This window comes from Pseudonaja textilis, chromosome Z, assembly GCF_049901715.1.
Source record: "Pseudonaja textilis isolate UNSWEBS1 chromosome Z, rPseTex1.2, whole genome shotgun sequence".
NCBI classification, from domain to species: Eukaryota; Metazoa; Chordata; class Lepidosauria; order Squamata; family Elapidae; genus Pseudonaja; species Pseudonaja textilis.
The window spans coordinates 61601091-61618125 of record NC_142008.1 but is presented as its reverse complement, the minus strand read 5'-3'; the positions used below and the strand labels follow the sequence as shown (position 1 = coordinate 61618125).

The window sequence follows — 17035 nt, the reverse complement described above, 5'->3', positions numbered from 1 at the left end:
CTTAACAACCGGTTCTGTGGGTGTGGCTTAGTTGTGGGTGTGGCTTGGTGGTTATGTGACTGTGTGGATGTGGCTTGGTGGTCACCTGATGGGCTCGGCGTGGCTTGGTCACGACTGGCTGGGCGTGACCAACTCAATGTCACTCACATCAAGGGGAGCCTCGCCCGGCCACTCCCCTCCAAGCCATTCCTTGTAACACCCAGCTACAACTTATCTATAGTTCTGTAAAATGTTGTTCACCATTTTTTTTTACTTTATTATCTACATACTTATCTATATACTTTCATGGATCACTGAAAGGAGGAAATGGCTCACATGCTTTGCCCAAGAGGGCAACAGGCTTTTAAAGTGCTGTCAAAAAGAAGGGAGGACATTTTTTTTAAATTTATTTAATTGGTTTGTCAATTGCTTACACGACAATAGGTATAAGTAAAAACATAGTTATGAATACACGGATACATATAAGAAAAATAAAAGAAACAATAGGACAGGGACGTTGGATGTTGGGCTTATGCACACCCCCTACAGACCTCTTAGGAAAGGGGTGAGATCAATAGTAGAAAGTCTAAGGTTAAAGTTTTTGGGGTTTGGGGAAGAAACCACAGAGTCAGGTAGAGTATTCCAGACATTGACCACTCTGTTGCTGAAGTCATATTCCTGCAATCAAGTTTGGTGCGATTAACCTTGAGTTTGTATCTATTGTTTGCTCTTGTATTGTTATGGTTGAAGCTGAAGTATTCATTGAGAGGTAGGACATTGCAATGTATGATTTTATATACCTTACTTAGATCGGACCAAAGGCGGCGTAGTTCTAGATTTTCTAGGTCTAGAATTTCAAGTCTGGTGGCATAACATATTCTGCAACGAGTAGAGGAGAACTCTTCTGGTGAAATATTTCTGGACTTTCTCAACTGTATTAATATCAGATACGTAATGTGCGTTCCAGACTGATGAGCTGTATTCGAGTATTGGTCTAGCAAACGTTTTCTATGCTCTAGTTAGTAGTGTGATATTACCAGAGAAAAAGCTCCATAGGATTAAGTTAACCACTCTTAATGCCTTTTTGGCTATGTAGTTACAGTGGGCTCTAGCACTTAGATCATTAGAGATGAGTACTCCAAGATCCTTGACAGAGTATGGATCATCAACAAGGTCTTGACTATTCAGCCTGTATTTTATTTTCTGTTTTATTTTTTTTTTGCCAATATGTAAGGCAGAGCATTTATTTGTTGAGATTTAAAGTTGCCATTTGTTTGACCATTCTGATACATAGTCGAGGTCTTTTTGAAGGGTAGCAGTATTGTCTGTGGTGTTGAATAGCTTTACAATGTCAGCAAAGAGAACACAGTTGCTCTTAATATGATCACAGAGATCATTTATGTAGAGTATGAAGAGAGTTGGTCCTAGAACACTGCCTGTGGGGAGACCGCTGTTGACAGGTACAGAATTTGATAGGATGCTCCCAATTTTGACCATTTGTTGTCTGTTTGAAAGGAATGCTTCTATACAGTTATGCAGAGATACCATAAGATTTTAGTTTTAGGAGTAGTTTGTTGTGTACCACTGAATCAAAGGCTTTACAGAAGTCTATGTAGATTGCATCTATTGCTTTGCCCTGATCAAGTTGTGTAGTCCATATGCTTTTACAGTGCAAGAGTTGCAGATTACAGGACAGTTTCCTTCTGAAACCAAACTGTTTGTTAGAGAGTAGATTGTTTGTCTCTAAGTGGAGGATAATGGATTGGTTAATAATTGATTCCATGACTTTACAGGTGGCACAGCATAAAGAGATTGGTCTGTAATTTTCAACTAGGCTGGGGTCTCCCTTTTTGAAGATGGGGATGACCGTGGCTTGTGACCATAGTTTTGGCAAGGAGCTGGTCCTGAAAGATTTTTCAAAGATTATGCTTAGAGGTTCGGCTATGGCAGTGGATAGCTTTTTTAAGAAGTAGGCACATATTCCTTCCAGTCCAATAGATAAAGATGGTTTTAGATTGCATAGTGCTTTTTCAACATTGTCTTCTGTAAAATGAATATGTATTAGATCATTGTAGTTGTCAGTGGTTCAATTAGGACAGCAGTGAGAAAATGTTGGTGGGCCACAGAGAAATCTCACCCCCAGAGCACCTCCACAAAGCAATTAATCCAGGCTGTGCAGAAACACAAAGCTGCTCAGCCCACATGGCCCGCGGAAACCCTCCCTGCCCACTCACTCCTTACCTGGCAAACTTGACTGCTAAACTACTATTTTTCCTTTTTCCGACCATCATCTGTTCTGCTGTGCCAGGAGATTCAGATTAGCTAGGAAGCAGGAAATGGTTGAATTTCTTGCTTTCTAGCTAGTCTTTAGATCTTCGGCTCAGCACAGCCAACCTCCTTAGGACTGAAGGTTTGCTTGCAAACAAATTCAGTGCAACTCACGGCAAGCAAATTTGAGAGACTGAGCTAGCTGATGGCAGACAGATCATTGAATGATTTTGTGAGCAACTCAATCTGCCTGCTTTGCCTGATTTTGGGTAAAAGTTGCTCTTTTTTTACAAAAAAATCAGTATTTACATGCATGATGTGTTGTGAGTTAATTTTGTGAGTTTGCTTGCTAGCAAATTTTATGAGTTTGCAACTAGTCCAGGTTGGCAACCCTGGACTAGGAAATACTGGGCATGATCCATTGCTGTTTACAAATACTGAGCCAAATAATGTGTTAAAGAGGTTGGCTTTAATGGTGTCATTATTGCAGTCTTTACCATTAGGTCCTTTCAGGGGTTGGATACCCCTTGTCTTTTAGTTTGTTGTTTACAAAATTGTAGAAAGTGTGGGTGCAATTGGTGTGTAAGAAGGTTTTCCTCTTGTTTAATGCGATAATTGGTGCATTCAGTCTTTATCTGGTGGCATAAATTTTTGTACTGGCTTTTGAAGTTGGCAACGTGACCAGATTTGTTTTTCTGCCAAAGTGATCTCTTTTTGGATTGTAGCTTCCTTATTGTTATGGGTAATCTGTTTTTTCTGGATTTTGGAGTTGTTCTTGGTCCATATAGTTCGATGATGCTTTTGACTTCAAGTAAAAATATGTTGTAATGGTCTTCAACAGTATTGCATCCAGTGAATAGAAATTGCCAATCAAGGGATAAGAGATCGTTGTCTATAAGATCATGGTTGCCTTTTTTGAAGTGATAATTGGGGATCACATCGTTGTGTTGATTTTTGTCTGGACATATGTTGAGACAAAAGTCAATCATGCTGTGGTCACTGTTGGAAAAGGGTTATCTAATTTGTATTCCGTAAATTGAATTCAAACTGTTGCAGAAGATGAGATCGAGGCAGTTGTTAAGTCTAGTATTGTTGGTTACTAGTTGTTCCAGTCCCAGGTTTGTTACAGCATTGTAGAAGGTTCATGTATGGGTTCAGTTGTACATTCTTTTAGGTCGTTAATGTGAGGTAGATTGAAGTCACCAAAAAAGAAAAAAGTGTGTGGGAAGGATGTTTCCCATGTTAGTAGTGAACTTAGCTTGTTTACATATTCGATGTCATAACCAGGTGCTCTGTAACATAGTAAGAATCAAAATGTGATATTTAAGGACAATTCACAGACGATGGTCTCAGGAAGAGCAAGCTCTTGGGTAACTTGGATATTTTTTCGATGTAAGGACTTTTTATAGAAGATAGCAACACCTCCTCCTCTACAGATTTCACGATCTGATCGGTAAACATGATAGTCTTTTACTGTGGTAATGGAGTCAAGGAGAGATGCATTGAGCCATATTTCACAGACAAATATGATGTCGAATTTAGCCACATTTAGTAAGAGGAGAAATTCAGGTATTTTATTCACAAGGCTTCTTGCATTGAGTAGCTTGCATTTAAGGCTAGTTGTAGTTGGAATTGAGTTAGTTAGGGGTATGCATGCCTAGTTTTGAGTGATGGTGAGTTGGATGAGGTAGGGTTGGATGTGGAGTTGTGGGTTGTGTGACTTACTTTTATACAATCAGCGCGGTAGTCAATGTATAGATCCTTCTCTCCACTGTCTAGACATCTTTTGAGTTCATTGCGGAGTTCACGGGAGCGGATTCTTTGCAGTATGGATAAGTCTGGTCTTGAGCAAAGTTTTTTGTGGTTGGGATTGGTTTTTGCAATGGCGTTTATTGTTGCATACAACTCTACAAAATTTTGGGGCCACCGGGCCATCATTGTGTTTGAACTCAGGGCCATCTCTGATTATTTAAATGATATCTTCAGGAGAGATGTTTGTTGTATTTGAGTTGCTTATATTATGAACTTCGGTGATGTCATCTGATCTGTTGGTGTCTTCAAGAGCAAATAAGATGGCATTTTGACATTTCTGATCACATATCATGATGTCTCTGATGAGTAAGGAGATATCATTTGTGGAATTATTTGATGGGATAGTAATTATTTGTGGTTGTGGTTTGGTGGTTATTTTTGGTTGTAGTTGTGTATTTTCCAAAGAAACAGAAGGCAAAACAAGAAGCAATGGATGGAAACTGAACAAAGAGAAAAGCAACTAAGCAACTAACAAAACTAAGAAGAAACTTCCTGACAATAAGAACAATTAACCAGTGGACCTGCTTGTCTCAAGAAATTCTGGGTGCTCCAACACTGGAGGATTTTTAAGAAAGACTGGACAGCCATCTCTCTTAAATGGTATAGGGTTCCCCCCAAGGTCCTTTCTTAGTGTTATTCTGACACCTTTCCCCGGACCTCCACTCAGATCCAAAATGTGGCTGTGATAGCTGATCAGAGCTCCTCTGTTTTTTATATGCAGCAGCTTTAGCTTTTAGGACAGAAGTTTCCAAACTTTGAACCTTTAAGACTTGTGGACTTCAACTCTCAGAATTCCTCAGCCAGCTCTGGTGCCTAGAGAATTCTGGGAGCTCCACAAATCCACAAGTCTTAAAGTTGCCAAGTTTGGGGACCCCTGGTTTAGGATCAGAGCTAAGTTAGTTGTTTTTCTATTAATACATAATCCTTAAAAGGGCTCTCCTGCATGGTCGAATTCAGAGGTCCCCAACCTTTCTGGCACCAGAGACTGGTTTCATGGAAGATAATTTTACCACAGACCTGTGTGTGTGTGTGTGTGAGAGAGAGAGAGAGAGACAGAGAGAGGAACAGAGAATGAGAGAGAAGGGGGAGGGAGGGGGAGGGAGAAAAGTATACAGTTTGGGAAAGCACAAACAGAAGTGGTAAATTACATAGTGGGTGGGCCACGCGTGGAGTAAAATAAGCATAGGATTGTTACTTAAAGCTTCCCACCAGATGATTTTGCTCCAGTCCAGGGAAAAATCATAATAAATACACAGGGAAGACTTCACTAGAAAGGGCTTTATTTTGCTCCTGGAGAAAATCAGAAGAACTGGAAAAGCCTTCATAGGAAGAGGCTTTTTTGTTCTGCTCTGGAAGAAAATTAGAAGACACAGAGAAATCTTCACTGGAAAAAGCTCTCTGCTTTTGTTCCAGAGGAAACACCCAATCAAAGACCCAGGAAAACAGAGAGAGGTAAATGACCACCAGCTGCACTTTTCAATGGTTCAGCACAATGATTCTCTTCCAGATTAGACCTGTGACTTTCTTCTAAAAAAGTGGGGAGAAAGTGGGGAGAGGAGGAGAAGAGACAATTCTTACTGACCCTTCCAGCAAAACAAACCGAAGATCCAGCAAGTTGATGAAGTGCTGACAAAACCATTCAAAAGAAAGAAGGAGGGGGAGGAGAGGAGGCAGAGAGAGACAGAGAGAGACTCGGTCGGCAGTCTTGGTGCAAACTAGAGAGGGATTCCCTTGGAGACCCAGGACTTAAGGTGACATTCCCACACACACACATACCTTGTTTCTCTTTAACAAGGCTTTGGGAAAGCACTTGGTTGCAAGTTGGGCTGCTTCGTGTTTGTCTTGAAAACTTGGAGAGGTGCAGGAAGGGAATGCAAGCCCAGTTGCAATGCTGGGAGAAGGAGAGGAGGAAAGTGGGGAAGAAGCAGAGGAAGGAAGAAGAGGTAGTAGGAGAAACAGGAAGCAGCAGGAGGAAGAGGAGGAGGCAGAAGCAGGCATAGCAGAAGGAGCAGGAGCAGGAAGGACCTGGAACTCAGTTGTAGCAAGCCAACTGCAAGTCCAGCTGCTGGAGAACCTTTGCAGTTTGCATGTACAGGCCTTATTGTTTGAGGGCAGGAACAAATTGAATGAAGCCCTTACATGCCGGCCGGTGGGAGGGAGAGCAGGCAGCCCTCAGGTGAGAGAGGCAAACTTATTGAGCAGCCTGTTCTCTGTCCTAATCACCGGCTGGGTGGGCGTGCCAGGAGTGTATGACAGGCAGCACTCCTCCTGCACCCCCCAAAGCAAAAAAAGGGCCACCTTTAGCATAACAAGCTTCCCTGGAGCCTCAGGAGACCCAAAATGGTATGCTGGGAGAGGGTGCAGGGGGATGCCCCCACCGGCCCCCTGCCCGTGCGCCCTCCCCTGCACACCATTTTGGGGTTCCTGCGGCTCCAGGCAGGCTTGCTATGCTAAAATGGCCCTTTTTGCTTTGGGGGTGCAGGAGGAGTGCTGCCTGTCACACACTCCTGGCCATGCCCACCCAGCCGGTGATTAGGCAGAGAACGGGCTGCTCAATTAGGTGATTATTTTGCCTCCTCCTGGAGCCTTAGAAGACCCAAAACAGCATGGGAGGCGGTGCCCCCCAAGAGCCCCCTGCCCTGTTTTTGGCTTTGCAAGCCTCCCTATACTTACCTGAGAGCCAGAACCAGGTGCATGGTGACTTCTGGGAGGAACAGGGCGGGGCCAGCTGGTCTTCTGAGCTACCAGTTTGCTGAACTGGATGTACAATTAACATCCAGTTCGCCTGAACCGGTCCAAACAGGTAGAATCTCACCCCTGTATGCACGCCTCTTACAAACCTCTTAGGAATGAGGTAAGGTCAATAGATAGTTTTAGGTTAAAGGAGTGGGGGTTTGAGGCTGTAACAACAGAGTCAGGTAGTGCATTCCAGGCATTGACCATTCTGTTGCTGAAGTCGTACTTTCTGCAAACAAGTTTGGAGTGGTTTACATTGAGTTTGTATATGTTGTGTGCTCTTGTATTGTTGCAGTTGAAACTGAAGTAGTCATTGACCAGTACAGTGAGCTCTGGAGCTTAGGTCATTTGATATGGTTCTTCTTTAAGGATTTTGGGCCAGAATGAGCAAAATCCCCATGAAATATTGTGTACTTCGATCATATTCACTCTTTATCATCTACTTGAGTTTAATTATATGTGCTATTTTGTATCTGTTGGTTTTGACATTTTCTTTGATTCTTCAAGGATTATAGGAAATCCACTTTACCATTGTATTGTAATAGAATTGGAAAATTATGCCACTGATTCCCTCTGTTCCATTCTGCTACTGTCAGGTACTAGATTCACCCTTCCTCCTCCTATCAGCCCTTATATTACAGCAACACAGGAGCCACCATAGCAGGAAAAAAGTTATTTAGGATCAAGTAAATCTGCTTGTATGCTCAGGTAGTGCAATGTCATGGTATGAACTGCCCAGATCCTGATCCAGATGTAAACAAAGGAGGGAGGGAGTCACCAATCCCTAAGATAATCATCAGTTTGAACCACAGGGGAAGTAAACAGAATTAATGTATTTACTCAAAAAAAGTTTTATACATAAAACAGAATTAAGCATTTTTTTAAAAACTAAAATTTCTTATTTTAATTTTTTTTAGTGAAAACTCACTTTGTATTGGACCAGTCAATTCTCCTTCCACAACTATTCTCAATTCATCTTTCTATTAAATTTACATGCCACCCCTTTCACGATTGAATGACTCTGGGCATGTTAATTCTCTGCATATAATTAAAGGCATATGTAAAATCTGTGCTCAGAGGTAGCAAGCATTGGAAGGAACACTGATTTATTTATGCAGAGTATATCATAAATACGAAGGCCTGGTAGTGAGAAAGAAGAATTCCATTTCTTTTTTAAGCCCCCTTTATCTATGTTCCCCAATTACCACAAAAGTTCACATTTCTAAATTCTTTAAGTTGTGTCTATCTCCTCTGGCAGACCAGGAAAATAGCTGCAGGCCAATAGGCATGGTTGTTTTAATATATATAAACCCAGAAGCAATTAAATGTGCAAAATTTTGGTGAGTGGCTATCATTCAGGGACAACCTTTCTCTGAGAAGAAAATAGAATAAGCAGGACTGAGTGCTCCTATATTAGATACTTGCCTGTTTGACCCGGAAACCATTTATTTACATTTCCTGCTTATTGTTAACAGGCTAAAGCTTGAGGCTGTTCACTGAAAGTTCAAAGCCACCTTCTGAATGAGGAACAGGCAGGGATGGGGGAGTTCAGAGAATAGAAAAAGAAGCAGGATTGATACTGCTGACAAACCAGGAAACAGCTGCTGCTGACATTGCACTGATGATCAAACAATTCATCACAAAGGTTGCTACCCATTTCTGATTAACCTAGTCGTTAGAAAGATCCTACCAGGCTATTTTGAACACTGTGGCATAAGTTTTGTTAACAAGATCCAGAGTGATTAAATCCATCAGGCCAAATTCAAAGTTGCCTTGAAAATTACGGTAGATATAGCTATATCAAATTTAGACATTGCTAAAGCCATATGGTTGTCATTAAAAAAAAAAAAAAGACTAGTATCTCAATTGCAGTTCAGAAAAGTTACTGAGACAAAGGACTTGTCTATCAATCCAACATATATTTTCTGACTGAGAAGAGCTGTTCGGATTTATCATACTGAGGGGTTTTTTATATATAAAATGGATACAGTCCCACAGAACTATAATAATAACCAAACAGAACACAGAAATGGGGGGGGGGAATCCCCACTCCCCTCAAATGGTCCAAATTATTTTGTTATTAAACTTTGATGGCATGATTTTCAGGTGGGGAAGTGGAAGGTTAGGAATGGGAGCAATTTGCCTCCTATAAGCTTCTTAATCCTATTGCCATGCTCTACCCCCTAGATCCAAAAAAGGAAAAAGATCAAAAACACATCCCTTTCAATGATTAAATCATAATTCTAGTGAATTCACCTATAATCCTCAAGCCAACCAATGTTAGGAGTGATGGAGACATGGCTGAAGGATTGTTTAAATGTAAAATGCCCAAGGTACAAGCCTCATAGATTCAGGATGTATCATTTTCTCAACTGTAAAATGCCACTATTATGCAGAATAGTTCTGAGCTATAGGAATCAAACCCTGTACACAGCAGAATGTACACTAAATGAATAAATGTAAAAAGTGAATTAATGGAGGAAATGGAGAAATACAAACATATATTGTATGAGTGGTCAACTAAGAAAAATTAAAATAGATCTAAATGAAAGTGGCCTAACCCTACAGCAGGAGTGTCAAACTCAAGCCCTGTGGCACGGCCCTTGCCACCTTGGCAGGCAGGCATATGCGCAGTAGGAGGCAAGCATAAGCGCACACAGACCCTGTCATGCCCTTGGTGGAGACTGCCTCTGAGGGAGAGGAGGAACAGCCAACAGGGAGTGGAAGTATGGCTCTGGAAGTTGTGGAGGAGAGGCTGGGGAAGAGCAGAGGCTGGCTGGGCAGTCAGAGGAAGACCCAGGCTCACCTCCTCTCCATCATAAGGGATTCAGGGAGGGGAGGATAACGGAGAGACATGGGTCTTGCCCTTGGCCCACGGGTGGAGCATGTTTCCCTCATGCATCCAATGCACTTTGTCATGATTGAAGCTGGCCAGCAGCTTGCGCAGGTCCATTAGGCCGCTGTCATCGCTGCCCATAGCCCTAGGTCTGCCCAGCCCAAAGGAGGCAAAGCAGCCATCTAGAAAGGCTGAGTAGAAGTCATAAATGCATGCCCATTTCCAGCAGGCAAAAAGTGGCCACCGCGAACATGGAAAGCTTGATACGCATCTGCACTATGGCTGCCCAAGCCCAGCTGGGATTGCAAGCCTCCCCACCATCTCTACTGTGCCTGGGTAACCAGGGCTCCCATGGGGATCTGGCTTTCCCCACTCACAGTGGCCATTTTTTACCTGTTGGGCAAGAAACCTCTACTCAGCCTTTCTAGCTAGCCACTTTGCCTCCTTCAGGCTGGCTAGGTCTGCCAAGTGATGGAGGAGTTGCCACCCAGGAGCTGCCAGGAGTAGAGATCCCAGCTGATGTGCCTCCTTCACCAGGGCTACTCAGCAAGGAAAGTCGAGCCCGACCCTGCCCTGCAAGGCAGCAGCCCAGAGCACTTTCAGGGAGCTGCCTGATTGATACAGCTCCTTCAGACTGGAGCCTTTGAGACTGTAGTCCTTTCCCTGGCAGTCTTCTGTCTTGCAGCCCTGCCGCCTGCCCGCATATCTGTTCCGAGCTGAGGATTGCAGCCTAATTCCCTGCTTGGCCGGCATTCTCGGAAGGCGTGGCTTGGGGACAGCTGGGCTTCCCCCAGGACACTGCTCAAATCAGTGCCTGGGGCTCAAAGGCCTTCTTCCTCCAGCCTTGGGATGGGCACTGTTAGATCAGGGTGGATCGGTTCCTAGAGAGACACGAGACCATAGTAACTTTCAGCTCTTTATTTTAGTTCAGCTCAGTACAAGGAAACTCGAGCCGCAGCAACACTTCATATAGAGATTGCTCCCGGCTCGGCGGCCAATGGCAGCGCTTTGAATCTCCCACGATCGGCTCGGCCAATCGCGGTAGATTCCCAATGCTCCAATCACAGCTGCTGAGTCAACCAATCTGGTTGCGGTCCGTGCGGACCAATCAGGTGTCAGGTTTTGGAGTAGGCTAATATAGCACACCCCTCCCCTCTTGGTTTCGTCTGGTGGTGCATAGTGATGTAGTCGCGTAGGTAGGCGGGGCTTCGTACCTGCCTAGTTGACCTCGTGGTTCAGTTCCAGCGAGGTCCTCGACCGGTTCGGATGGACTCCTCGTCACTCCGGTTCCCTGGGATGGAACCACCTGGAAGGGTGAGCTGGGCCTTCTTTGGTAGCTCCCTCCCGGTCTACTCGGGATGGTCAAGCTGCCACTTCTGTTGTTCCCGCCTGGTCTCTCCAGGCTGGTTGAACTGGCTAAGCTGCTCCTTCCATGTGAAGTCTTCCGAAGTTCCTGGCTGGCTGGTCCCGCGTCTACCGGTGAGTAAGGCTGGTTTAATTGGGGTTGGTTTATTCTGGGTGAGGGGTGTTCTGTTTGCATTTTAGTGTACCCTTCGCCTCTTTCTTTGTTTGATGCTTCCCCCCCCTTTGATATCTTGGTCGAGTGTTTGGTTGCTGTTAGCGGCTATTCTTGACCTTAGCTGGTCGATGTGCTGCTTCCAGCTTCTTCTGTAGGTGGTTTGCAGTCGGTAAGACTGGGGGCCCGTTATTTGGGTGATTGTTGCCAGTACCCAGATTGGGTCCCCTGTAAAGTTTTTAGCATAGACGGTATCTCCAATGTTAAATGTCCTGTATTTGCTGGAGGAGTCTGGGGGTTTTTCCGGGTTGTATGTGGGGTGCATTCTGTCTAATGTGGATCTTAGCTTTCTGCCCATCAATAATTCTGTTGGGCTTTTGTTTGTGGTTGAGCTGGGTGTGATGTGCTGGATAAAAAGCATTTTATTAATGTTGTCTTGTATGTTGCCTGTTTCGATTTTTTGAATTGTATTTTTTGTGTATTGAACCATGCGTTCCACCCGCCCATTTGCCGCCGGATGAGTGGCCACGATTAGTGCATGGCGTATGCCCTGACCTGCCAGGAATTGTTTGAATACTAGTGCGGTAAACTGTGGCCCGTTATCCGACACTAGCACAACTGGCAGGCTGTGCGTGGCAAAGAGTTTGCTTAGTTTTTTGATGACGGCCTCTATTGTCGTTGATTCCATGGTGCTTACCTCCAACCAGTTAGAGTAAGCGTCAACAGTGATGAAGTACATATGTCCCTTGGTTGGCCCCACGAAGTCTATGTGGATTCTAGACCAGGGGCCTCTTGGAGTTTCCCACTCTCGGATCGGGTGGGGGGCTTGGTCTAGTCTCCTGGCACCTTTTGCATGTGGCTACCCAGTTTTCAATTTGTTTGTCCATTCCTGGCCACCAAGCATAACTCCTGGCCAGATTTTTCATCTTAACCATCCCTGGGTGCCCCTCATGCAGCATTCCCAACACCCCTTCCTGCAAAGTCTCTGGAATAACAACTCTGTCCCCCCAAAGTATGCAGCCCTTTTGGGTAAAGAGTTCAGTTTGTCGGTTTCTGAAGGGTTTGAATTGTTTGTCTCTGTCCCCTTCAGGACATCCTTTTCCCACCCAGCTCAAGACCCGCACCAGCCGCTTGTCTTTATTGGTTTCTCTGGCAATGTCTGGCACGGTCAGGAGTGGGTTGGGTAATGTTTCTATTTGCAGGGTTGTCGTTGTGGGTGCCGAGTCGTCTTCCAGGTCTGGTAGTGGGGAGCGGCTCAATGCATCCGCGTGTGCGATGTCCTTGCCGGGTCGGTGTGTCAGCTGGTAATTGTAGGCGGCAAGGAATTCGGATCACCTTGTCATCCTCGGTGATAGGATGTTCAAGGTAGCCTTATTCCCTGCCAGGATCCCTAGCAGAGGCTTGTGGTCGGTGACAATGGTAAAAGTCCTACCATAAAGATACTCATGGAATCTCTTGATGCCGGCAACAACTGCTAGGGCCTCCTTATCCAGCTGACTGTAATTCCTTTCCGGCTTGGACAGCGTCCTTGAAAAGAAGGCGATGGGTGCTTCCTTACCGTCCAGCAGCATGTGGCTGAGGATGGCTCCAAATCCGAACAGCGAGGCGTTGCATGTCACTGTGAATGGCAGGGTCTCGCTATACTGGATGAGGACCGCATCGGATGTTAGTAGGTTTTCTGTGTTAGCGAAAGCGTTTTCCTCCCGTTTCCCCCAGGTCCAGATGGCTGTTTTATCCAAGAGCCTGTGCAATGGTTCCGCCACGGTTGCCTTCTCAGGGAGGAAAACATTGTAAAAGTTAATGAGCCCCAGGAAAGCTTGCAGTTCGGTTTTGTTTCTTGGTCTTGGGGCTTCCTTGATGGCTCTAAGTTTTTTTTCTGTGGGGTGGATCCCATGTCTGTCTAGGAGGTACCCCAGAAATTTGACCTTTTCTGCCCTCAGTTGGCATTTCTCTTTCTTAACTTTAAGTCCCACGTCTCTGAATTTCTTCAGTACCTCCCTTAGCCGGGCTTCCAATTGTTTCTCGTTTGTCGCGGCCACTAGTACATCATCAAAATAGGGCACCACCCCCTTTATACCTTGAAGAAGCCTCTCCATTAGGCTCTGGAAGACTCCTGGTGCCACGCTGACTCCGGATTGGAGTCGGTTACAACAGAAAGCCCCTCGGTGGGTCACAATCGTCTGGGCTTCAGCAGTTGCGGCGTCGACTGGCAGTTGTTGGTAGGCTTGTGCCAGGTCAAGTTTCATAAAGACCCGGCCTCCCCCCAGTAAGTGCAGGAGGTGCTGTACCACTGGGATGGGGTATGCGCTCTGTTGGAGCACGTGGTTGAGGCCTTATAGTTGCCGCAAATTATCACGGACCCATCTGGTTTGATGGCGGTGACTATAGGGGTCTCCCACTGGGCGTGATCAATTGGCTCCAGCACCCCTTGCGCGATGAGCTTGTCTAGTTGCTCATCTATCTTGGGTTTGAGTGCAAATGGCACTCGTCATGGCTTAAGGCGGATTGGGGCGATGCTTGGGTCTAGATTAAATGCAATTGGGGACCCCCGGTACTTGCCTAAACTGTCGTCAAAGACTTCCCGGAAATCCCTCACGAGCGCCGCTTCCTAGTCTGCCTCATCGATGTGGTGTATGCCGGCCACTTCGATGCCCAGGGGTGCAAACCACTGCAGTCCCAGGAGGCTTGGGCGGTCTCGGTCGACGATTGTCAGGGGCAACACTTCTGTACGCCCTTGAATGAAATTTTAAAGTGTCCTATTCCGACTACAGGGATGTGGTTTCCCTGGTAGTCCTTGAGCGTTAGTTTCTGGTCTTCCAACTCACAGCGGCGGATAGTGGGTGCCAGGCACTTGATTGTGTGCCAGGAAACCATGGAAGGGTAGGACCCGGAGTCCACCTCCATCTTGCATGGTTGGTCCTCGATGCCCACTGTCACATGTACCTTTCTGGCGTCGATGGTGGAGGAATGGCCGATGATGACCGTCTGGTGGGTCTCCTCCCTCTGCCTCGCCTCGCTGAGTTGCTTACTCTGGCCCTCTCGGCTCCAGCAGCTTTCCGTGTGGCAGTCTCTGGGCCTGGTGGGGGTGCCGTCTCGCCGTCGGGGGCTGCCATCTCATCATCGGGGGCTGTAGTTCCTTTTGTTCCAGCACACTTTGGCGATGTGCCCCCGCTTTTTGCAATGCTGGCAAATGGCCTCGAGGAAACGGCATTCCAAGCGGGGGTGATCGCTTCCACAGCCGGCACACTGGAACCTCGACTTACATCCCCTCGGTTCCCACCGATCCCGCACTGTCTGGAGCCAGTGGATCTCCTCCTCCTCGGTTTCCGAGAAGTCAATGTCGCCGTGGTGGGTGATGATGGTTTCCCGCTGGCCGGTCTCAGCATGCTTCTCCGGTGTCGGGGTCGTCTGGGTAGCCGTCGGTCAGTCTGCTGTGCTCGTTTGCCTCATCCGGGCTGCCAATTTGCAGGTTGCCTCGGTGGCAGCGGCCTCAGCAAGGGCATCAGCGAGGGAAATGTCACCTTTTGCCATGAGCCGGCTTTGTAGGATGGGGTCCCTGAGTCCTAGGATGATGCGGTCTCGTCCAGGTCAGTGAAGTCACACAAGTCTCTGAGATCCCTCAGCACCGCCACGAAGTCGCTGAGCCCCTCGCTGTCGCGCTGGTCCCATCAGTAGAAGTTGTGCCGCCGGATGAGGATGGGCACGGTGGGGGCATAGTGATTTCGTAGTTTGGGCTCGAGATCGGCCCAGTCCATCTCCTTGACGTCGACCGGTTTGGCCAGGGCTTTGGCCATCTTGAACACTGTGGGCCCGCAGTGTGTTAGGAATACAGCCCTTTTCTTCTGGCCATTGGCATCCTTGAGGTTGCTGCATTCGAGGAACATTTGGAATCTATCGGTGTAAGATTCCCAATCCTCAGCAGTGGGGTTGAAGGGTGCGGGTGGCAAGGTACTGCCGGCCATGCTGTCTGTCGCGCTGTGCCGCTTCACCACGTGCTCAGTTGGTCTCTTGTCTCACGATCCCACCCTCGTCACCAGTGTTAGATCGGGGTGGATCGGTTCCCAAAGAGACACGAGACCATAGTAACTTTCAGCTCTTTATTTTAGTTCAGCTCAGTACAAGGAAACTCGAGCCGCAGCAACCCTTCATATAGGGATTGCTCCCGGCTCGGCGGCCAATGGCAGCGCTTTGAATCTCCCACGATCGGCTCGGCCAATTGCAGTAGATTCCCAACGCTCCAATCACAGCCACTGAGTCAACCAATCCGGTTGTGGTCCATGCGGACCAATCAGGTGTCCGGTTTTGGAATATGCTAATATAGCATAGGCACTGCTTCCTACTCTACCTGATGCCACACTTCAGGGAAGCCCAGCTGGGTGCCACGTGTTAGGTCTGGTAGCAGACAGGGAAATGCCACACTCTCCCCTGCTTCCTGCAGGGACTGCTGGTAGAGCACCCCTCTTGTGCACCCACTGCTGCAGTCGGGTATGTGAGGGGAACATGCTTCATGCACAGGCCAAGGGCAAGACCCATGAGGGGGCTGAGGAGATGACCAGTAGTGACCTGCTCTCCAACCGCAAACCAAAACAGACCACCAGACAGAGTAAGCGCATCCAACAGTCTGCATCATGTTCATTCCCATAACCTCCACTTGCTTCTTGGATAGGCATCTCGGTGCTGCCAGCGAGCTCTGGAGCAACAGCATGTGCCAGCTGATGGGCCAGCAAGCTCCATCTACAACTGGAAACCATTTTCCCCCCTGCACAAAAAGGGTGGCGAGCGACAGGTTTTTGGCTGTAACTACCCTGCCTCCTGCCTCATCTTACCTCATCCTGCAGGACAAGTCTCCCACCCACCACCCCACCCATCAGAGACCCCTGGATTCCTTCCCAAATCCACAGGCACCACCCACACAAGCTACGTCAAGTGGGCCATGCTCCACTGGCCACACTCCTTTCCCTAGCCATGCCCTCCTGGCCCACAGAGGACAACCACAGTGCTGATCTGGCCCTCAATAAAATTGAGTTTGACACCCCTGCCCTACAGAGAGGGAGTAAATGAATATATATTTTATAAATGATATATGGTATTCCACTCCAGATAAATTGTACAAGATATATAAGAGAATCTTAACAAATATTGGAAATGTAATCAAACTGAAGATGCTTTCATCATATTAGGTGGAGCTGTAGAAAAGTTAATTTTGGAATCAGATATTTATGATGATTGATGAAAATTTATGAAAATGGATCTTTTAGGAATGACAGAAAAGCAGTTGGAAAGAAAAACATGGGACTTTATAAATGACATTGACAGCAAGTTCCTATACATCCATAGTTGGAAAGAAAAATATATACCCACCTTGAAAGAACAGAGTTTGAAAGTAATGCAGCTAACTATTATGGAATGATAATTTGACTTCATTTTTTTCATGAATGACTTTTCATTTTTTATGACTTGCAGACCACTGTACAATTTCTGACAAGACAAATCAACATTTGACTTTGTAATTTGAGAATTAGATTGAAGTTGACTATAGATATATTGTTTTGTTTTATACACACACACACATGGGTTCAGAGGTATTTCTCGAGAAAAGTATTCTACTCCTCTACTCACAATAGAATTCCCTATACCTCCAGGCTTGAAATTTTGGGCTTGGACAATCTAGAATGGTGCCACCTGAAGTCCAATCTAAGCATAGTACACAAAATTATACTATATAATTGCCGAACCTATAAGCATAATCTTTGAAAAATCTTTCAGGACCAGCTCCTTGTCAAATCTATGGTCGCTAGCCACAGTAATTCCCATCCTCAAAAGGGGAGACACCAGCCTAGTTGAAAATTACAGACCAATCTCTTTATGCTGCGTCACCTGTAAAATCA

At 46.1% G+C, this 17035-nt stretch overlaps 1 protein-coding gene across 1 annotated transcript in view; it reads right to left on the bottom strand.

Annotated features, from left to right (window-relative positions):
• The window catches only part of ITGA9 (integrin subunit alpha 9), a 496160-nt gene that overhangs the window by 409433 nt on the left and 69692 nt on the right, over positions 1-17035 (bottom strand).